Source organism: Thalassophryne amazonica, chromosome 5, assembly GCF_902500255.1.
Source record: "Thalassophryne amazonica chromosome 5, fThaAma1.1, whole genome shotgun sequence".
Taxonomy (NCBI): Eukaryota; Metazoa; Chordata; class Actinopteri; order Batrachoidiformes; family Batrachoididae; genus Thalassophryne; species Thalassophryne amazonica.
The window spans coordinates 74,819,540-74,838,281 of NC_047107.1; the positions used below are offsets into that span (position 1 = coordinate 74,819,540).

Below are 18,742 nucleotides of genomic sequence, written 5' to 3' on the forward strand. Positions count from 1 at the left end.
ATCCGATGCTGTTTTCCCTGCCTTAAAACAAGTAATGTGTTAACAGTAGTAGCCAGTAAATCAGTAGCGAATATTATGTTTTTTTTTTTTTTTTTAACTTTCACTTTTGATACTGTGTGCTTCTTACCCTGTGTGCTGCTACACAATGTTGCTGGAACCTCAATTTCCCTGGGGGAGTCTTCTTATTTGTCTTCAATGACCTTGCTAAGGGTCCTGTCACACTTAGTACAAATGAGCACGAGCCACAAGCATCAGGCGGAATGTAAAAAAAAACCCCGCAATTTGTGCCACATCTGGTAGGGAATAAGAATTGCAGAGGACAGCCGTCTGAACACCGACTGTGCTTGGACCCTCCCCAACTGATTGTGCACACCGTGCATATGAGCCTCCGAACGCAGTACAAATGTAGGTGGAACACTGTAAGAGTACCTGGACAACTGCCAGAATGCAGTAAAAACAATAAGAATGCACTTACAAGCCGTACGATTGTGATCTGATTGCAGTTTGGCAGAATATATTCCAGTAGCACTCGAGGCGCATTCGTGGTGCATTCAGGCACATCCTGGACATTTGACCCGGGGCTCAACATGGCAGAAACATATGCCCCCCCCCCCAGATGTGCTCAGAATGTCACGAATGCCATTTTCACACCATCCGATTGTTTAGAATGCAGTCAGACAGCACTTTAACTGCTGTTCCATTATTTTTACACTTCAACTGCGCCACAAATGTTTTAAATAAAAGTACTTTTTAATCTTTTAGTATCTTTTTCTTTGTAGTACCATTTTTACAATTGACGCTTCAGATTCTAATCATAACACTTTTTATTTAACACTTTTTTTGGGGGGGGGGGGGTGCAACCTAAAAAAAAGCTCAGCCCACTGTCTGTCTGGATTTGAGCGTGCAGTGCTGTGTGTAGGTGCATTCTGCTTATTCCTTGTAATTAAAACAGATATACTTGAGGTTAATGCAGTTCTGTGTAACTGTTAATGTTTGCTCTGCTTTTTAATGCCTGATCCTTAGCCTGAAGTGGGGAAAAAGAAACAGTCAGTTGTTGTCAATCACCAAGCAGCCACGTGCTGTTGTTGAGTTACCATGGAGAGCAGATATCTTGGACTCAACAAATGTCTAATGATATATACAGTTGTTGTCCGAGGTTTACATACACTTATCGTGGAAATGAATCTCACAGCAATATTTGGCTTTCAGTGATTTATTTGAGCTGTTCTTTGTCCCTTTCTGTAAAGGCAAGTCTTATTGCCTGGATTGCAACAGCTACAGGGGTATTACACCGCTCTATGCACTTTATAAGGTAATTACATTAAGTTGTGACTGGAGATGCAAAAGGAATAACTTGCACTCTCTAATTACAGCCACAGAGGCCTGTAACAGCTTCAGTGTTGTCATTGGTGTCTTGGTGGCTTGCCTCACTAGTACTGTGTTTTTGAGAACTGCTGACTCTATGCACATTTTTCATTTGGAACCATACTATTCTATTTCTCAATGATCCATGTCAGTGCAGTCCAGGACATATTAAGTGACTTTAAAATGTTCATGTGTCCATCTCCTGACTTGTCAAAAGAAAGTGTCTGTAAAAGTACTAAGTTGACAATTGAAAGTAATGAATTGACAATAATCCTTGTATTTAGTTTGTCCAATTGATTATGGCTTCTGAAAATGGAGGAAGAGGTTAGTCTTATGTATGCCCTGAAGCCTCTTGGTGCTGGTGTTTATCCCCATGTTTCGTAGCATGACGTAGATAAGAGTCTATGACTCCCTCTGGATGGGATGCCAGGTTACTTCCCCAGTCAAGACCTGTTTTTATTTACAGCTGGGTGGACTGAGACGATGTAGATGAAGTGTCAAGGACACAGACAGGTTGTGTGACTGGGAAAATGGAGAGATTGTGTATTTAAAAAATGGCTGTAATTCTGAAATGGTTTATGCAATATATTTATTAAACCTACTGAATTATGAATGACTAAAGTAATGAATGAATGAGTTTATTTCGGCACACAAAAGAAAATAAACTCCTCAGCACAAAAACCTGATTTCTCAGCCAATATGACCAAAAGGCTGCAGGCAGAAGCAAAAGCTTATATACACCTACTACCCCTTTTACCTTAAGAAAAGATACCCATGACAACTAATACAAAAAGAACAAAACACAAACATTTGAAATTAATCAGTGAACTTAAATTTCTCCTTGCAACAAAATAAATAATAGTGCACAGCGCACAATCCAAAAGTAATAGTGCAAAATCAATAAACTTAATTTCCATACTGTAAAAATAATATAACTTCTTGTTAGTCTAAAACAGACTAGAGTACCACATAATTTAATGTTTTCGGGGCAGTTTTTCTAAACGTTTACTCCTTTTACAGAGACACAGTGGTGTGTGTTGGTGTCTTTTTTTTTATATTTTTTTTTATCAAATAATAATGTTTCTCTCAAATTATAAATGGAGTCCTTAATTTTAAACAGGTTTTGGACATGTTGAGGTAGAAGTTTTATTTTTTGCTTTATACATGGTTTGTATTGTAATATAATCAAATAAATGCTTGAATTTCAGAATGTTTAAACAGATAAATAGACTCAAAGTAAGGTTACTGATCATTCTTATGGCATATATGGAGCTATTAATGAATAATAAATAGTTGGTGAATACTGAGAGAGGAACTCTTGGGTTTTGTACACAGTTGCAATGGATTTTGATATTTTAGATTGAACATAATTAATGTTTTCCACCTTAATTCATCATTGATATCTCCAAGAAATTTTGTTTCAGTTGCAATTTCAACATCATGCAAAAGTCATTTTAGTCAAATGTAAAAGTCCACACTACAAGTACAGCTTTATTACTTCACTTTACTGCCATTGTGGTGGTGTATAGAAGCAAATTATAAAAATGGTGTCATTGTCCAAATAGTTATGAACCTAACTGTAGGACCCTTTGGAGACTCTGCTGATACCACTGGAATAACTGTGGCAAATTACTGATTGCTTAGGCAGACACATACGAGGCTCACTGTGAGTGACTATAGTCCAAGATGGAGGATGAGTTTCTTGGGTTAAACCTTGTCCCATACCTCTTTTTGCTCTTCTCATCATCACTTCATTTACTCGTCTTATTGTTTGCCCACATAAAGGGCTGGTGTTGAGATCTATGCTGTTTTGTGTTGCAAAGAGAAAGGCCTTTCCTGCTTTCAGGAGATCAGTGCAAAGATATTCATGACAACCGTTTGAAGGTGGCGTGGCTAAAGACGACCACTTTGATTTCCCAATGAAGCGTCAAACATTTCAAAACAGATGAACTGAAGAACACCTATTGAAAACACCAGTTTCGTTCACACTTTAAAACAATGAAAACATCATGGACACTTTGACAACAGAAGTTGTATGTACCACATACTTCACACATCACCACGAAAATACACGTTTGGTTTATGTGGTATATAGATTTTTAAAAACCAAGCTGCAGAAATTAGTGTAAACTTAAATATTACACACATTTTTACAACCTCAATTCCAATGAAGTGGGGATGTTGTGTAAAATGAAAATAAAAACAGAATACAATGATTTGCAAAACCTTTTCAATTGAATACACCACAAAGACAAGATATTTAATAGACTTTGTTTTTGGGCAAATGTGTTCTCATTTTGAAATGGATGCCTGCAACACGTTTCAAAAAAAGCTGGGACAGTGGTATATTTACCACTGTGTTACATCACCTTTCCTTATAACAACACTCAATAAGCATTTGGGAACTGAGGACACTAATTGTGAGTGTCATGATTGTGCATAAAAGGAGCATCCCCAAAAGGCTCAGCTGTTAACAAGCAAAGATGGGGCGAGGATCACCATTTTGTGAACAACCGCATAAAAAAAATAGTCCAACAGTTTAAGAACAATGTTTCTCAACGTTCAGTTGCAAGGAATTTAGGGATTCCATCATCTACAGTCCATAATATAATCAGAGTCAGAGAATCTGGAGAACTTTATACACGTAAGCGGCAAGGCCAAAAACCAACAGTGAATCCCTGTGACCTTTGATCCCTCAGGCAGCACTGCATTAAAAACCAATATCAGTGTAAAGGATCTTACCGCGTGGGCTCAGGAACACTTCAGAAAACCATTGTTAGTTAACACAGTTCGTCACTACATCTACAAGTGCAAGTTAAAACTCTACTATGCAAAGTGAAGATGGTGCTGTCGATGCAGCAGCCTGTTACTTCAGCTCTGCCCCCTCTTATCCTACTTTCACTAATTTTAATACTTTTTAATAGTGCTTTGTTTTTATTTGTAGTGGATTGTACCCTGTGCAAGTGTGCACATGGGAAACCCACTTTTGTAACTCTTGTGTTTAGCTTTCTGCTTCTTTCGGCACTTTTTGAGGCAATGTGGGGAAATCCCTTTGTCTCCGGCTCCGGCCGCCCCATTGTTTACACCCGGGATCAGCTGCTTGGACTAAGGAGACTCTATGTACAGTGGGCCAGGTCCCCACTATGCTGAGCACCTGGACATACCTGCAGACATACGAAGGAGACGGAGAGGCTGCAGGGATGGCCGGAGAAGGACTTATTCCCCATGACCACAGAGGGAATATGTAAGGTCTCTCCGCAACAAGACGAAGGAGCTCACAGCACTAACCCGTTTCCAGAGGCTGTGTACGAGGTCTATTAGAAAAGTATCCGACCTTATTATTTTTTCCAAAAACCATATGGATTTGAATCACGTGTGATTGCGTCAGCCAAGCTTGAACCTTCGTGCACATGCATGAGTTTTTTTTCACGCCTGTCGGTTGCGTCATTCGCCTGTGAGCAGGCTTTGAGTGAGGAGTGGTCCACCCCTCTCGTCCGTTTTTTTTCCATTGTTTAGGAATGGCTCAGACTGCCGCTTTGCTTGATCAAAATTTTTTTCAGAAACTGTGAGGGACATCAAAGTGGACACCATTCGAGAAATTCAGATGGTTTTTGGTGAAAATTTTATGGGCTTCAAAGAGATTATGGAGTGTTACGGTCACTTTAAGGACATCCCAGAGCGACTGGTGGTGCGCCGCGCTCCGAAGCCACCATCGACAGGCTGAGCGACCATTTCATTTCTAAACTGATGGCTGTATGGATCCGTGACCATCGTGTGCCATTTCTCTGGTTATCACAAGAGCTGGACATCAACCATTTTCCGGCAGATTTCACTTTTAACAAGAGATTTTGTCATGGAAAGCCGAGCGGAGGCTTCGCGCGTCACGATGGATTCGCTACTGGAACGAGACAAAACCATCTCCGTTTTGGTCTCACAGGACGGCTTTGAGATGGCGTTCAGACAGCTGTCGGTGGTTTTTCCATTGAGTGATTATCCGAGAAATTGTGGATGTGCCTGGACATGCCAGAACATGTCCTGTGAGGCTTCATCACGGCGTTGCTTTGTGCCATGCGGCACTGCCGCGACGCGTGAAGCCTCCGCTCCTCTTTCCATGACAAAAACTCCTGTAACAGTGGAATGTGCCATTCATTTCCAAACTGGACGCTGTGTTTTATCCGGGATGTCGTCTGGCTAGCACAGGAATTGTGAAAAGACGTGGGCATCAGCACTTTCTGCACATTGAGACAAACGTGCAGAGGAATTCCGCGCGTCGCGGCGGTGCCGCATGGCGCAAAGCAACGCCGTGATGAAACCTCACGGGACATGTTCTGGCATGTCCAGGCACATCCACAATTTCTCAGATAATCACTCGATGGAAAAACCACCGACAGCTGTCTGAACACCATCTCAAAGCCGTCCTGTGAGACCAAAACGGAGATGGTTTTGTCTCGTTCCAGTAGCGCAGTGATTCTCAACCGGGGTGCCGCGGCACACTAGGGTGCCGTGATCAATTGTCAGGGGTGCCGTGGGCAATTATCAAATATCACCATTATCGGGTGTATGTGCTGTAATAGTGTGGCAGATTGTGTAATGCTCTTTTATTCCAGTAGATGGCAGCAAAGCGCGCAGTAGCACTGAGCCATGTGCCGACAAGGAGGCGTGATCGCCATTTTAATTCCGGGCAAGTTAGTGATTTGTGTGCGTAGAAGTTCACTTAGTCTCGTCAAACAGGTGGAATTTGCTGGAAAGCTGCGCATGTTGGCAGTCACAAACGGAAGAACAAGGGAGACAATATTTCCTTCCATAAGTAAGTGGTTTTGGTTATTGTTGTCACTTTGTCCGTGATATTTGGATGATAAACAGCTGTATGTCTCCTGCCGTACCTGTGTCACCCGATGACACGGATCATTAATTTCACTTATGTCTAGTTGATATTTTCCACTGCTAGACCAATGTCTAGTTAAAATTCTTGTCGTTAGTGACTAAAAATTGTTCGGCAAGACTGGGGAGCTTTTTTTTTTTTGTTTTTTTTTTTTGCACCTTAAAATAATGAGATTAATGACCCGCGCTGTGCTGCCACACACACAGAAATGTGCACACACACACCGCTGACTTCATGAATGAAACTCGGTCAATAAAGGATAATTGTGTAAAAATATAATATATATATAAATGTATTGTGATGGTTTTAGGAGCCGCGCTGCGTTGAACAGCAGCAGCTCAGCCGAGCAGCACAGCTTAACAGCACAGATCCGTGTAACTTTCAACACTAATATTTGTGAATGTGTGGGTGTCAGAGTAAGTTTAATACTTTCCTGACGTAATTTAATTTTACTGGCTCGATATCCAGGACAAAATGGCATTTTAACACGTATTTTGCAAGCATTTTTCTGAGTGTGTTCAGTCGCGAATCTCCATTGAAAATGCATTAACATCCGGGTACTTCATCAATATTTTGCCCGGTTAGGAGACGTCATGTCGCTGTCCGTGAAGGGACGTTTTCGTTTAATGTGCAGCATTGGGAGTGCAGACTCTAGTTCTTATATACAGCTCCATGACTATAGTATACTATGTTACGTCATATCTGTACCGCACGTGTTGCTAATGTGCTAACGCACCGTGTAGAGACAGTCGAGTTAGTGGTGCGTGACACATGACAGTGGTGTGCCGCAGGATTTTGTAAATATATAAAGAGTGCCGCGGCTCAAAAAAGGTTGAAAATTACTGCATTAGCGAATCCATCGTGACGCGCGAAGCCTCCGCTCGGCTTTCCATGACACAATCTCTTAAGTGAAATCTGCCGGAAAATGGTTGATGTCCAGCTCTTGTGATAACCAGAGAAATTGCACACGATGGTCACGGATCCATACAGCCATCCGTTTAGAAATGAAATGGTCGCTCAGCCTGTCGATGGCGGCTTCGGAGCGCGGCGCACCACCAGTCACTCTGGGCCGTCCTTAAAGCGACAGTAACGCTTCGTAATCTCTTTGAAGCCCATAAAATTTTCACCAAAAACCATCTGAATTTCTCGAATGGCGTCTACTTTGATGTCCCTCACAGTTTCTGAAAAAATTTTGATCAAGCAAAGCGGCAGTCTGAGCCATTCCTAAACAATGGAAAAAAAACGACGAGAGGGGTGGACCGCTCCTCACTCACTCGCAACTGACAGGCGTGAAAAAACTCACGCATGCACACAAAGTTTCAAGCTTGGCTGACGCAATCACACGTGATTCAAATCCATATGGTTTTTGAAAAAAATGTCAGATACTTTTCTAATAGACCTCATGTGTGGGCACGTTTGGAGTCCAGAGCACAGATGGCCCCCTTTTCACCCTCCAGTTCCCTCTTCATCAGTAGGGCACAGATTCAACCCGTCATCTTTTTTTTTTTTTTTTTTCCCTTTCAAACTTGTTTTATGTCACAGTCAAACACGGCACTTGATGCTGCAGGAGCATACTCCTGCGTACCGGCTGTAGAGGACTGTATCTCTTCCTGGTATGGCGTATTGCTTCTTTCCGGTTTACTTTCACCCCTTTAAAATTATTCAATAATTTCTGGACCAAGTTGAAAGAAATCTGAAAGCACTACAATTGGAATATAGAGTATATCATAGAGAAATTAATCTCACTCGTGTATATTCTTACATTAGTAGTAGAATATATAATTTCAAAGATGGTTCGGGACTGTCATGTCACCCACCAAATTGAGAGGGAAAAAAACATTTCCATTGTATGAATTTGCTCTTACAAAATACCTCAGGATAGAAAACCTGAAGTGAAGAAAAAACCAGAGGCTAATTAAAAAGGGATAAATTGAGACTTTCGTATGAAAGTGAGACTTCTAATAGACTCACTAAACAAATGATGTGGTATTTCTCATGACAAAGCATTCAGGCAGTAAAATTGAAGTCACTAATTTACAGAATCCAGATTGACACAAATATTTTACTAACCTTTTTTCAGAAATGTTAGTAATTTGCCCACATCATTAATATGTATATGTCGCAGACATGAACGAGCGAAGCTCTTCAGCATCTCACCGTCATTTAGGTCCTTCAGACTTTTTTCAGTAAATGCTTCTGGAGAGCATTAGCATGACTAAAAATCTTCAGCTTCTGGGGGGCTTCGATCTCCAGGCTCCCCAACTACGGCTGTCTTAACCCCCTGCCACTTTAAGCATTTTCTTTATTTGCATTCGCACATGCCTAGAAAGAGTCCTCACCATCTCATTTTGGGTCTGTCACACTTTATTTTCAATAAATATGCTGACAGTATAATCATGGCAAAAATCTTTTGCTTCTGAGGGGCTTCAACCCCAGACTCCCCACCTACTGCCCTCTTAATCACCGCCATTTTAAGCATTTCCTTAAGCCCCTTTCACACCGGGTCAACATAGATGTCATGCGACGTCATGACAACGCAGAGTTTTGAAGCCTAATGCCACAGCACGCTGAGGGACGCAAAGGGTGACGCGAAACGGACGCAAAAAATTAAACGTTTAATTTTTTTGCGGATTTTCGGCGGACAGCACTGGATACAGAAAGGAAGTAGTTTTCACGTACGTTGAGGTAATGTAACGGTACTTAACGTGACTGGATGCCAGACCCACACAATATAACGCTACCCGATGCCAATTTATGATTCCTGCTGTGCGCCATTGTTGGCGAGCTATAAATCGTGCAGCTTGGCTGCAGCTCCTTGGCGCCCTCACCTCCTCAAACTTCTCTCTCCCTGCTGCACCAACTGATGCAGACATTCTTGCGTTATTAGATACGCAGCATATGCAACTGTATGCAGGCCCGGTGTGAAAGGGGCTTTAATTTACATCTTACATGCCTGTAAGAGTCCTCACCATGTAATTTAGGTCCTTCAAAAATTTTTTCAGTAAATTCTTGAGGAGCATATGCATGGCTAAAAATCTAACCCTAACCACCCCTCTTAACCCCCTACAACTTCAAGGGTGTTTTTTTTTATGTTGATGTAAATTCAGATTCTAACTTATCAGCTACTTCACAGGGCTGTACGCTTAGCTTTTTCACTAGGAGCACAGGTGCTCCTAAATAAAAAAAAAATTTAGGAGCACTGTGAAATTTCTTGATACAATTTTATTATTAACGCAAAGACACATACTGTACAGAGTACCTTTTCCACACACATGCACATTTTATATGATTCTATTGTATTTATTTCTTTGTTTTTTTACTTCCTTTTCTATCGTTATTTACATCATTGCTTTTGTCCATTTCATTACTTTTTGCTGTGTATTTCTTGTATTATTTTAAACCCTCACACACACATAACATCCCGGTCCCACTTTTTATACTCAGGTCGCCTGCTACGCTTAGCTACATTCAACCAACTGTCCACAGCAGGATGTGGATCAAAGTCCTCTAAAGCTGGCCCCTCCAGGGTGATCCTCATGAGGTCTTCAGTGGTGGAGACCGCTAGGCTGCTTCTTTTGGTGCTCACTACACACTTTATACACTTTTCTCAATCAGGCATGAACATTTTCTCACTTTTCTCTCGTGTGTAAAAACTCTCAAAGTTCAAACCTGAGTAGAAAAATAAGACCAACCTGTTTTCAGGCCCAAACATTTGTTTGAGAAATAAAAATAGAACGTTTTTCTATACATAATTACACTCAACAAAAATATAAATGCAACACTTTTGGTTTTGCTCCCATTTTGTATGAGATGAACTCAAAGATCTAAAACTTTTTCCACATACACAATATCACCATTTCCATCAAATATTGTTCACAAACCAGTCTAAATCTGTGATAGTGAGCACTTCTCCTTTGCTGAGATAATCCATCCCACCTCACAGGTGTGCCACATCAAGATGCTGATCAGACACCATGATTAGTGCACAGGTGTGCCTTAGACTGTCCACAATAAAAGGCCACTCTGAAAGGTGCAGTTTTGTTTTATTGGGGGGGGATACCAGTCAGTATCTGGTGTGACCACTATGTGCCTCATGAAGTGCAACATCTCCTTCGCATAGAGTTGATCAGGTTGTCAATTGTGGCCTGTGGAATGTTGGTCCACTCCTCTTCAATGGCTGTGCGAAGTTGCTGGATATAGGCAGGAACTGGTACACTGTCGTATACGCCGGTCCAGAGCATCCCAAGCATGCTCAATGGGTGACATGTCTGGTGAATATGCCGGCCATGCAAGAACTGGGACATTTTCAGCTTCCAAGAATTGTGTACAGATCCTTGCAACATGGGGCCGTGCATTATCCTGCTGCAACATGAGGTGATGTTCTTGGATGTATGGCACAACAATGGGCCACAGGATCTCATCACAGTATCTCTGTGCATTCAAAATGCCATCAATAAAATGCACCTGTGTTCTTCGTCCATAACAGATGCCTGCCCATACCATAACCCCACCGCCACCATGGGCCACTCGATCCACAACATTGACATCAGAAAGCCACTCACCCACACGACGCCACACACGCTGTCTGCCATCTGCCCTGAACAGTGTGAACCGGGATTCATCCGTGAAGAGCAAACCTCTCCAACGTGCCAAACGCCAGCGAATGTGAGCATTTGCCCACTCAAGTCGGTTACGACGACGAACTGGAGTCATGTCGAGACCCCGATGATGACGACAAGCATGCAGATGAGCTTCCCTGAGACAGTTTCTGACAGTTTGTGCAAAAATTCTTTGGTTATGCAAACCAATTGTTTCAGCAGCTGTCCGAGTGGCTGGCCTCAGACGATCTTGGAGGTGAACATGCTGGATGTGGAGGTCCTGGGCTGGTGTGGTTACACGTGGTCTGCGGTTGTGAGGCTGGTTGGATGTACTGCCAAATTCTCTGAAACGCCTTTGGAGACGGCTTATGGTAGAGAAATGAACATTCAATACATGAGCAACAGCTCTGGTTGACATTCCTGCTGTCAGCATGCCAATTGCACGCTTCCTCAAATCTTGCGACATCTGTGGCATTGTGCTGTGTGATAAAACTGCACCTTTCAGAGTGGACTTTTATTGTGGGCAGTCTAAGGCACACCTGTGCACTAATCATGGTGTCTAATCAGCATCTTGATATGGCACACCTGTGAGGTGGGATGGATTATCTCAGCAAAGGAGAAGTGCTCACTATCACAGATTTAGACTGGTTTGTGAACAATATTTGAGGGAAATGGTGATATTGTGTATGTGGAAAAAGTTTTAGATCTTTGAGTTCATCTCATACAAAATGGGAGCAAAACCAAAAGTGTTGCGTTTATATTTTTGTTGAGTGTATGATGGCTTTTAGCACTAACAAATTTAATTTTAACGATCAACGTACGAGGTTGGACACAAGGAATTATTAATAGTGACTGACCAGTATTTCACAGTTCCTCTGATCACGCCGCTGCGCTGTCACGTCTTTTTCCACTGACTCACACCTCGCTGCAGGTGTCTTTTTCCGAGTGTAGAACACAGTTATGGGTAGTTGTTTGCGCTCTTTTTTTTTTTTTTTTTTTTTTTTTTTTTTTTTTTTCCTTCTGGGCGAGAAGATTCTTATAAACAGACACGCAGAACACAATGCGCATGCTCTCCCTTTGCGGTGTCGCGACCGGCTGCTTGATGAGGCCGCAGAACACAATGCACTATTAAAAAAAAAAAAGCATGCAAAATTGGACTAAAAAAATCCGCAAAACAGCAAGGCCGCGAAAGGTGAACCACGTTATAGCGAGGGACCACTGTATTTATTTTAGGAGCAAAATACGAATGAAAGGGTTGAAATACATTCTCGCACACGTGTGCCCATTTTATTTTATTTTTCCTCGCACAATTAAATTTTAGGTGCAATATGCGAGCAAAACGCTCGCACTGTACAGCCCTGCTTCACAGTAGGGCTGCACAATATAGCCAGATTAGCTGAATTTTCAGGTCTTATGTTTGGGGGAAAAAAAAAAAAAAACCTCTACACCACTCCATCAGGAAGCTATTATATATTTTAAAACAAATTTATACCAAGTTATAGAGATTTTCTATCAGTTTGAGTTTAAGGAAGATTATTTTAGACATTAGAAAACTGCTGTCTACTCACCAATATAACTAGGAGTCTGTGGTTTAGACGATGTGTTCAAATTCAAAACTAGCTCAAACATTTTCCTTCTTCTACTCAGGTGGATTAGAACTCTTTTGTGGAACACAACACCAACTACTGTACAGGATGGAATTAGCAGTCAATATGTCACAGATTTCAGAATGGTTCTCTTCAATCAGACGTGTGGCAATTTCAATTTATTTTCCTTTATATAGCGCCAAATCACAACAGAGTTGCCTCAAGACGCTTCACACGGGTAAGGTCTAACCTTACCAACCCCCAGAACAACAGTGATAAGGAAGAAACCTCAAGCAGACCAGACTCAAAGGGGTGACCCTCTGCTTGGGCCATGCTACAAACATAAATTACAGAAATAATTCACAGAACAATTCACGGATGATTATACAAGAATTGCTGTTTGTGCACAGGACAGGAGGGTCGCCAACACAAACACAACTCCCATCTCTGGATGGAGCTGCACCTTAAACAGAGAAAAAACAGAATCAGGCATCAGACAAAAAATACTGTATAATTTGCCAGCATTAATCAACAAGAAAAACAGAAGATATACTAAGGTGATCACTAGCCCTAAGCTTCACTAAAAGACCCAGAATTTAGGTGAAGTTGAGGCCGCAGCCCGCTCCAATTACTAATAACATGAATTAAGAGTAAAAAGCGTAAAACAAAACTGTACCAGTATGCTAGCCATATGAAAGGGAAAATAAATGCGTCTTAAGTCTGGACTTGAAAGTCTCCACAGAATCTGATTGTTTTATTGACACAGGGAGACCATTCCACAGAACAGGGGCATGATAAGAGAAAGCTCTGTGACCCGCAGACTTCTTATTCACCCTAGGGAGACAAAGTAGTTCTGCACCCTGAGAACGTAAAGCCCGGGCCGGTACGTAAAGTTTAATTAGGTCAGCTAGGTAGGGAGGTGCCAGTCCATGAATAATTTTATAGGTTAGTAGCAGAACCTTAAAATCTGACCTCACTGGGACAGGAAGCCAGTGAAGACGACAGAATAGGTGTAATGGTCAAACTTTCTGCTTCGTGTCAAAAGTCTGGCTGCAGCATTCTGAACCAATTGGAGAGACCTAATGCTAGACTGCAGTAAACCAGAAAATAGAACATTGCAGTAGTCCAATCTAGAAGAGATGAACGCAGGGATCAGGGTCTCAGCATCAGCCATAGACAGGATGGGACGAATCTTCGCTATATTTTGCAGGTAGAAGAAAGCAGTCCTAGTAATATTTCTAATATGGAGGTCAAAGGACAATGAAGGATCAAAAATTACCCCAGGGTTCCTCACTTTCAGTGTGATGTATGACATACAAGCCTAGGCTGAGTGTTAACTGGTCAAATTGATGCCGATGTCTCACTGGACCAAGAACCATCATTTCAGTCTTTTCAGAGTTTAAAAGTAGGACATTTCTTGACATCCAACTTCTCACTGCTGCAAGGCAATCTTTTAAGGATTTTATGTGACCGAGATTACCAGCAGTTATCAGCATATATAACTATCATCTGTATAGCAGTGAAAGGTAACCCCAAAACACTGCAATATGTGCCCAAGGGGTGCTATATAAAGGGAGAAAAGCAGGGGGCCTAAGACAGACCCCTGCAGAACCCCAAATTTCATGTCACTAAGGTTAGAGGTAGTGTTACTGTACAAAACACAGTGAGAATGACTGGTCAAGTATGACGTCAGCCATGCAAGGGCACTCCCAGTAATCCCAAAATGATTTTCTAGCCTATCAAGTAGAATATGATGATCCACTGTATCAAATACAGCACTGAGATCTAACAGCAACAGAACCGTAGTGGTGTCCGAATCCATTGTAGGCAGATCATTCACCACTTTAGTGAGAGCCGTCTCTGTGGAATGATATTTTCTAAAGGCAGACTACAGTGGCTCAAAGAGATTATTCTCAGTAAGATAGTCTGTGAGCTGCCGTGACACCACTTTTTCCAGAATTTTAGAGCAAAATGATAGATTTGATATCGGCCGATTAGTTTTTCAATACACTAGGGTCAAGATTAGGTTTCTTAAGTAATGGTTTAATCACTGCAGATTGAAACGTTTAGGAACAGATCCAGAAGTTAAAGATTAATAATTTCCAACACCATCGGCCCAAGAGTGGGCCACAGGTCCTTAAACAGTTTTGTTGGTATAGGATCAAATAAACAGGTTGTGCTTTTTGTTGATGTTTTGAGTTTCATCAGCATGTCTAGTGAGATACTATCAAATTCTGTAATTTTAGGTAATACCTCAGTAGTGGCGCCTACCTCAATAGCAGGGTGTAGTGGCTGGGTTAAGGCATGCTGGGATATGTTCAACCTAGTGTCATCTGTTTTCTTCTTAAAGTAATCTAGGAAATCTTGTGCTGTAAAAGGAGAGCAAGCTATAGGTGGTTGTCCATGAATAAGTATTGCCACCGTGTCGAACAAGAACTTTGAGTTATGCTTGTTTCTGTTGATCAAATCAGAGTAATAGGTCCGCTTTGTAGCCAATAATGCATGCTTATAGTCTAAGATAGCATCACGCCATGCAAGGTGGAATACTTCTAATTGTGAACGACGCCATTTCCGTTCTAGACCTCTTGCTTTATGCTTGAGGTCACGCAGGTAATCATTGAACCAAGGTGACTGCGATTTGGGGGAGCACGGTTTCAGCACAGGTGGTGCAATCATGTCGAGTGTCATTTTGAGCACTGAGTTTAAACTATCCACAAGTCTGTCTACTGACTGGGTATTTGTCAAAAGTGAGGCTAAGACATCAGGCAGTCTAGCTTCTAGTTCAGTCTTAGTTGAGGAGTTGATGCATCACTGCAGTGATAAATAAGGTTGTTGTTCCACTAAACATGGCAGCGAAACTGTAAACTTAATGAGTGATCAGACACCACTGATGTAAGAGGCATGATGTCAATATTCGTGACAGCAATACCACGTGCGAGAACCAGATCCAGGGTATTTCCACTAATGTGCGTCGAATTCCAAATGCATTGCCGAAATCCTAATGCATCCACAATTTCCATAAATGATTTGCAGAGGGGCTCAGAAGGCTTATTTATATGAATGTTAAAGTCGCCAATGAGCAGAATGTTATCTGCTCTAGTTGACAAGTTAGAGATGAACGCACCAAATTCATCTAAGAATTCAAAATATGGGCCAGGAGGCCTATATACAGTGACAAAGTAATACGGCTGATTTTTATTCTTCTGACCATGGCAATGCATAGTATCCTGAGTGGAGCAGAGAATCAGATGCTCAAACGAGTTATATTTGTGACCCCCAACAGCTAATAAGCTAAACCTAGATTTATAAATGAGAGCAACACCCCCGCCTTGCTTCGCATCACGAGGGATGTGACTAAATGTATATGCTGGTGGGCAGGCTTCATTTAAGGGGAGGACAGCTGTAGGTTTAAGCCAGGTTTCACATAACCCAATCATATGTAAGTGATGATCAATAATTAAATCATTAATCAACAATGATTTTGAGGACAGTGATCTTATGTTAATGAGACCCAGTCTAAGGACCTCAGTGGGGTTGACAGTTGAACTGTTTGGGTTTAGGGGTGGTTCGAGTGGCATATATAAGATGCCTAGAAGTAGGTTTAGGTTTGCTACATTCCACGCGCGTTGTAGGTAGCAGACACTAAATCTTTGCTATTACTGGAACAACCACTGGGCCATCCTCAATTTCAACATGATCCAATATAGTAATGGGTATTAAGTTTGCAAAGCATATCCGTCTGATTTGTATGGACACGTCTACGGGAGCAGGCCACAGTCTCAACTTGTTGAATTTCCCTCCCTGGCAGATAAACTGCACTATCACCATAGTGGATTTTCTGCACTAATTTCCCAGCTAAGCTAATGGATTCCACACCCACATTTGTCATAAGCCTTGCAGGGTCTCTAATCACCTGCTCCGTGGCCTGCTGTAGAGTCCTAATGTTACCCTCCCTGTAGAGCTCTATGTTCGCAGACAAGATGGCGGCGCCTTCCCCAGTAGGGTGGAGGCTGTCCGGCATCCGCAGGCCATGGCGGCCCCAGAACGAAAGCCAGTTATCAATAAAGCTAAAGCCTTGCTGTTGACAAAACTGCGCCAGCCACCTATTTAATGATGTCAGCCTGCTAAACGCCTCATCAGTACCCCGGGAGGGGAGGGGACCAGAGACTATTAATCGATGCCGACACATCTTTCTGGCAAGGTCACAAGTCCTCTCTATGTCCATTTTTGTGACCTCTGAGTGCTTCATCCTGATATCATTGGTGCCGACGTGAATAACTGTGACTATATCTCATGTAATGTTCCTTCGTCTGTCTTCCCTTCTGCAGCGTCAGCACCCTAAGATGGGATGCAATGTCGGGAGCTCTGGCCCCAGGAATACATTTAACGTCAGCTGGCGTCTGTAACCTGACTTTGCGGGTGATAGAATCCCCTATCACTAAAGTCCGGTGTTTTGGCCTGGAGACAGGAGTGGAAGTCACTTGTGGGCTCGGAGAATTCACTTCAGGTGAAGGGGGAGAACCGATTCGCAGTGGCGAGTGTGATCGGGGTGCCACAACCGGACACCAAGCCCTACGGGGCTTCCTCCGCCTCACCACAGTCTGAAAACCGTCCTCCACAGCCGGCGTTTCTAGGCTGATGCTAATGGACTCGCTAGCCGGCCCAGCACTAACCTCATCTAGAGTGCCCGTAACATCTAACTCCACTGCGCAAAGAAGCTGCTCTAACTTACAGACACGGCTCTCTAAGAGAGCCACCCTATCTTCCAACATCAAGTAGGATTTATGGAGGGTGTAAAGTAGTGTACTTTGTGCACTAGGAAAGTCAAGAATATAGCCAAGCAAGCACAAGCTAACCAATAATGGATAAGGTAACCATGCCTAAGGCTCACACAGATGCAAATAAATGAATTAAAGTTCACAGCAGTTGCACTGAAAGAGTAGCAGAAGTATTAGAAATGTAGGAACAGTGTATGTGTGTGTGTGTGTGTGTATGTATATGTATATATATATATATATATACCACTCCTAAGATTAACACAAGAGTAAAGTACTAAGCTAAAGTTCATGACAGTTACACTAACAGAAGTATGGAAAAAATGAAAACGAGGGTCCGAAGTCGCTAACCGCTAGCAAAAATGCTAGCCGCTCCTAAGATTTACACAGGAGTAAAATAATTACTTAAAATTCACAGCAGTTCAACTGAAAAACTAACAGAAGTATTAACCAGGTAAAAAGAACCAGCTATAAAAATAACGACGGGTGGGAAGGGAGGAGTCGACCTAGCTTGCGAATGTTAACTGCTAGCGAATTACAACAGGACTATAGATAAATAACGTTCAGAGTAGATACAGTTGATAACCAGAAGAGTGCTAAACAGAAATAAAAGAAACGTATACAACCGCATGAAGTTCAGAATAGCGTCACAACAACAAACAATCCGTCGGAAACAAGCTGGGGTGTCTTATCAGATTTCAGGGAAATCCAATACAATCCAGCTCCACCCATGCCAGGAAGTGTTCAATGTATGACATTTCCTGTTTCACTGTGGAGTCAAAATTTGGCACTTACTGTTTCAGTGTGAACTTGCCACTGAGTTCCTGCAAGATTCAACAAGATCTCGTCTGTCAATCCAGGAAGTGTTGATCCAGGAAATGTTTGACATTTGACATTTCCTGTTTACCTGTGGACTCAAAATTTGGCACTTCCTGTATGGGACTCCCTGTACCATGAGCGAGCTTCGTGCCGCTGCACCTTGCTTCGCTCGTAATATTACATATAATACTTATGAAAGCTCTCTCTTTGTCAGCTTGTTGTTGCACCTGAACACTGCAAAAAAATGGCATTTTCAGGTCACTGTAATCTACATTTAAGTAAGTGAATCATCGATTTCTATTTAATCTAATGCCTGACGATGCGTAATGATGCTAAGCAAGAGGGCGGCTGCCTGGCAACAGCTCACAAGCTGCGTCCGCCATCTAGTGTATTAAATAGAAATTGACGGTTTCATGTCATGCCATCCCAACTTTGTCAGATTTGACATTGCATTTATTAATAGCAAGTACATGACAGAGTTTGTCTAATAGTTATGTACAGTAGGGACAGCAGAAGTGTTTTCTTTGTGGTGGTACAATTCTATAGTATTTGAGTGATAGAATTTGTACTAAATGTGCAAATATAGAATTTTAAGTTTTTTTTTTTTTTTTTTTTTTTCTCTCAGTGACTACTGCAGACATGTTGTGTAACTCACACATATAATGAACAACTGGAAATAGTATTAGCAATTGTTTAAAAATAGCAATTAACCTTCTG

General features: G+C 41.9%; 1 long non-coding RNA gene across 1 annotated transcript; it reads left to right on the forward strand.

Annotated features, from left to right (window-relative positions):
- Positions 1-371: 371 nt before the first annotated feature.
- LOC117509815 lies at positions 372-16,939 on the forward strand. The gene is made up of 3 exons (XR_004560540.1): positions 372-542; positions 1,073-1,076; positions 16,927-16,939. It is a non-coding gene; the product is annotated as an uncharacterized LOC117509815 (long non-coding RNA).
- Positions 16,940-18,742: the final 1,803 nt, after the last annotated feature.